Below are 6,000 nucleotides of genomic sequence, written 5' to 3'. Positions count from 1 at the left end.
ATATACATCATTGTCATAAGTATTGCATGCATCATTTCAAATTCATAAATATTTCATTATTACATGCATCATACCAAATTATAAAATATAAAATCATCATTAATACATGATTCCAAATCATCATTCTAACAGAAAATGATAATTGTTGATTTTCATATTATTTAAAAAAAATCAAAGTATTGCATGCATTTTTATCAAAGGGAAAAATCATAGTGGCATGCATCATTCCAAAACATTTCAAGCCATACAAGCCATAAATACAAAGAATTCATGTCATGAAGCATAAAATCATTTGAATACCAAAAGACATGATTCATATAGTAAATATCTTCTTTAAATAAAATATCAAGAAAAATCATAGGAATACAAAGAAGAGACCTTGTTTTAAAAGAAAATCAAGTAATAAATCCAAGAACTCACAAGGAAAAATCATGATTCATTTAGAAAATCTCCTCTTAAGAAAATATCAAGTAGAATCGTAAAAGATCAATTAATGAGAAATTTTGATTTATAATAAAATCTCATGTATCGAATGTCGAGAAATCAAAATGATGATTTATATAAAAAATATCACAAGTTATATTCAAGAAAAAAATCATCATTCATTTTCAACTCATTCAATTTGTTAAATCAACATTTCTTAGATATGCATGATATCAAAATATGGTTTCAAATGTTTGACATATAACATGCATAAATTCAAAAATTGAAAGGAGAAGAGAATAATTCAATGGTACAAAGATTTCAACCATCTTATAAACAAATGTAAGACCAAGTCATGAATCCAAAATTTCATGAATCATAATAATCAAAATGATCATCAAAGGTAATCTCATGTTATTCCAAGAAATCAATATCATGATTTTGGTAAAACTCATTTCAAATTCAAATCATCAAAATCACTTTTATGGTTCACAAAATTCATAATATAAGTAGATTCATGATTTCATTGATAATATATTTTCTTTTTTTTAAGTATTTTATTTTAAGTGATTGATTTCATGTTAGCATGTTTTTTCATTTATGTTAAATAAAAACATGCATCAATGTTTAGGATCGAAGAATAAATAAAACCATCAAGATCAATAGATTCTCAAAAATGAATTGCTAGGATCAAAAAATCTGAAAATGAAATTTAACACTTTCGTACATTCGGACATGGTTTTGCCATATGTTTTTCAAATACACTCATGAAAATAACACATGCTTATCATCATGCATAACTTAAAATCTCATGCATAAAATTATCAATCATTACATCATTATGCATTTCTTCAAACCAAACATGATTTTATATAATCAAAATCAAGAAATAACAATGGAAATCAACATGATACACATTATTACTTCTTAACCACATATAGCATGATTTTATATTTTCAATCAAAATTATTTTGTTTGTTTATCATAAAATATATATTTTTCATGATTATTTTCAAAACTACTAGATCATAATTTTTGCATTTTCATTTTGTTATTTAAACATGCAATTTTCAAGAAAATTAATTCTATACTAAAAAAAAGAAAATGCATTATGAGAAGCATCATGTAATTTCAAAATAAATTAAGGGGGTTTTGATTACCTCATCATTAAATGCGTTTAAGGCATAGTTTGTCACCTCGCCTTTGTTGATTTTCTCCTCATCTTCGGAGGAGCTTGATTCATCCCACTTTGTGTTCTTCTTGCATTCAAAGTAAGTAGGTTCATTCTTTTTAAGTTTAGTTTTGTTCTTCAATTCTCGTTTCATTAATTTTTTAAATTTCTTAGAGAGTAGTTCTTGTTCACCATCACTTGAGCTTATGCTCGAGTGGTCTTCAAATGTTCTATGTCCCAAATCCTTCCTGTTCTTTGGAAGGTGATTTTGTTTATCATATTCATCATGTGCATTATGCACCATTTCATATGTCATCAATGAACCGATAAGTTGTTCAAGTGAAAATATATTTAAATCTTTTGTTTCTTGTATTGCCATTACTTTTGATTCCCAAGTTTTAGAAAGTGATCGTAAAACTTTACTAATAAGTTTAAAATTCAAGAAATATTTGCCAAGAGCTTTTAAACCATTGACGACATCCGTAAAACAGGTGTACATGTCGCCTATAGTCTCGCTTGGATGCATTCGAAAAAGCTCAAAATCATGCAATAAAATGTTAACTTTCGAGTCTTTGACTCTACTAGTTCCCTCATGCGTGATTTCAAGTGTTCGCCAAATATCAAAAGCCGTTTCGCACGTACAAATCCGATTGAACTCATTTTTGTCTAAAGCGCAAAATAAGGCATTCATAGCCTTTATGTTTAAAGAAAAATACATCTTCTCCAAATCCGACCATTTGTTCATCAATTTAGAGGAAAGTTGAAAACCATTTTCAACAATATTCCATAAATCCAAATTCATAGAAATCAAGAAAACTCTTATTCGAGTTTTCTAATAAGTGTAGTCTAATCCGTTAAACAACAGTAGACGAACAACCGATAAGTCCTCTTGAAAGCCATAAAGAGCCATTTCTCTCGGGTGTAAATCTGAAATGAGAAATACCGGGCTCTGATACAAATCGTTTCCGACGTAAAACCGTTTTCAGAAACCTAACTTGAAAGCAAGTTCGTAAATGAGTGCAGCAAAAGTAATGAGGAAGTAAAGCACATATGGAGGTTTGCAGTAAGGTAAGCAGCAAGAATAAATGTAAACCAGAGAAGACGAGAGTTTATAGTGGTTTGGTCAATCGTGACCTACATCCACTCCACCGATTCCTCTTCCGTCGAGGCCACCCGCATCCACTAACGATATTCTTTTACTAGGCAAAGATCAACCTCCTTCTTACACCCCTCTTCTCCTTTTACCGGATTTAGGAGACAACCCTTACAAGCACCCACTCTCCTCTCTTAAACAGAATTCTAACACTTAAGCTAGATTAGGGAAATTCTAGAGATTTCAGTAGTGTTTTCTCTCTTTTAATCTCTCTGTGCTTGTGTCTTTTACCCAAGGATGGGAGGGGTATTTATAGGCTCCAAACTAGTTTGAATTTGGAGCTCAAAAATTTTACCTCCCGGATTTCTAGGGTCCTAGCGGTACTACCTCCTAACTGGGGCGGTACAACTGCTTGACAGAGCTTGGAGACCGAGCTTTGGCGGTGCCACCGCCTGACAGGGGCGGTTGCACCACCCAGTCTCGCTCGAAGACTAAGCCCAGGTGGTGCCACCGCCTGACTGGGGCGGTTGCACCGCCCAGTCTCGCTCGGAGACTAAGCCCAAGCGGTGCCACCGCCTAGCAGGAAGTCTGGTCCGAATGAGTTGATCTATTCGGCCCAATTTGGGTCTATCAAGGGCCCAATTGCCCCCAGATTAAGTTAATGGGATCACCTCATATTTCTAACTTAATCTACATGCTAACTATGATATTTCTTAAGACATTTACTACAACTTGCTCCGGTGCATCAATTGCTTCTTCCGATGAATTTCCGGTGAACATCCGACGAACCTTCGGCGATGCTCTAGCGGACTTCCGACAAACTCCTGGACTTACGACGATCCACTTGGCGAGTTCCGACGAGCTTCTTTGGCAAGCTCCTAGACTTCTCGGATTTGTTCCTGCAGAACCTCCGACGACCGTCCGGACTTCCGTCGAACTCTCGAACCCCCAATGTGATCATAGTCTTGACTCCGGCGTAACTCCTACTGCATATCTTACTTCCATCGTAGTTAATCTTGTACATGTAAAACAAAACTTCGATCGAGACAATTAATCCTAAGCAATTAATTAAGTTGTCCGGCATGTCATTGGTCCCTCGACGCTTTGTCCGATTCTTCGGCGCATCGTCATCTCCTGCGGCCTATTGCCCAATCGGCCAGTTGACTCCGCAACTCCGATATCCTTGGCACAATACCCGCTCTTCTTGGTCCGATGCCCGAGTCCACGGCCCGAAGCATTCTGTCGATACGTTGACTGATCCACCGGCCCGACGTCCAATCTTCTGACATGTTCCTCCGGCACAACATGATTTTTCCTACTTTAATTGTCTCATCCTGATCGAAGTATCCTGCGTCACTCAAAACGTAGATTAAATCATAAACATATATTAAGGGGTTTCATCATCAAAATACGAGATTCAACATATTACACAATAGTTAACTTTAAATTAACAATATCGAAGAACCCAATAGGAGAGATACTCATATTATCATATTCTAGTTCATGACTTGATATATTTTGATATTTAGAATAGAGAAATTGATTTTCTAATTCATGCAAACGATGGAAGCTATTGTAAGGGAGTCTATGTTGCAATAAGATGGAATCTAGAAATTAAAAATTGAGGCTAATGATGCAGAATTGGTTAAAATTTTGAATATGGAGGAATTAACCTCTGGTATTTTTATTATCTCTATCTGAAAGTTTTTATTTTTTTTGTATTATTTTGACAAGATGTGATATTCTAGTTTTTATTAACTTCTCAGTTATTAACTTTTCAGATACAATTGATTCAATTGTAGAGGCAGTTGGTCTCAATAGTTTAAAACTCTTTTATACTATGGTGAGCAGAATATTAATTGTATTAGATAGTTAAGAAAATATAGTTTTTCTTCTCTTAAATAAATAAATAAATAAATAAATAAAATACCATGCTAAAATAAATAAATTTATGAATTACTAATGGATTTTCTTGAAGTTATCTCTATATGCTGGATTTTTAAAAATTTTGATATTTAATGACCAATATTACTTTATAATATTTTTAGATAATTTATTGAAAAAGATTCTAGTAATGAGTTTATACTAGATAGTGTCATATATTTGATTTTTTACTTTAGGACATCTTTTTTATTAACAATTTTGATAATGCCCTTGACCTGTATTATTTCAAGTCAAATTAATCTTTGAGTCGGTTCAATCGAATCGATGTGTCTTGATCTGAGTCAGATCTCTTTAGACCAAATCTTTATCTCATCCTCCTTCTCTACCTCCACATCCACCGCCTCCTCTTTCTCCCACCCCAACCTCCTCCTCCTCCTCATCCTCCCACTCCACTTCCCCCTCCTTCTCCCACTCTATATCCATTGTTGCCTCCTCCCCTCTCCTTTATTTTTCTCCTCCTCCTCTTCCTTCACCTTCTACTACTCTTCCACTACTCTCTTCCTCCTCTCCTTCTTTACCTCCTCATTCTCATAGTTTAGTTTAGAAAAATCTTATTACATTCAAATTATACTCGGGTTACAATCATGTTAAATTTATTCGCATAACTTATTAAAAATATATTAATTTTTATATAATTTATCATAAAATAAAAACATAAGTATAATTTTTGTTAGAATCATATTCTAATATAATTCTCAAATTTTGATAATTAATTATCTTAACATTATCTAAAAATAAAAAAGTATTAATCTTAAAATAGGTTAAGTAATAGAGTTTAATTTAGTTCAATTTTGAGCGTAACTAAGTCAACATAAAAAATAAAAAATATAAAATATAAAATTTTATGATTAATTTTATGATGAGTTTAGGATAATTTTACATAAAATAAATATTTTTTAACATATTATGTGAATAAATGTAACTTTGAGGATAACTCAAGCTTTATATAGAAATTAGGATAAAATTTTCTAGGTAATTTAGGATAATTTTATATAAAAATTAATATGATAAATTTATGAAACTTTTATATAGAAATTAATATATATTTTTAATATATTTTGTGAATGAATATAACTTGAGTATAACAACTTTGCTGGGTAAAGTGTAAGGAGGAGGGAGGAAGAAGAGGGGAGGGAGAGAGTAGCAAAGGAGTAGAAGTCAAAAGAGGAAGAGGCGTATGAGGGAGAGAGGAAGCAACCTAGGAGGATTGGGAGAGGGATAGGGGGAGGAAGTGAGAGATAATTTAGAAAAATCAAAGAGTAATCAAATTAGATAGTTAAGACTCAATTAAATCAAAGTAGAATTAGTTGAATAGTCATGTTCATCTCAAATAGAACTGATTTAATTCTAAAAAATTATGTCAAACTTA

The sequence above is a fragment of the Musa acuminata genome, chromosome BXJ3-1, assembly GCF_036884655.1.
Source record: "Musa acuminata AAA Group cultivar baxijiao chromosome BXJ3-1, Cavendish_Baxijiao_AAA, whole genome shotgun sequence".
In the NCBI taxonomy this organism is placed as follows: domain Eukaryota; kingdom Viridiplantae; phylum Streptophyta; class Magnoliopsida; order Zingiberales; family Musaceae; genus Musa; species Musa acuminata.
Note: the sequence above shows the minus strand (reverse complement) of the source record.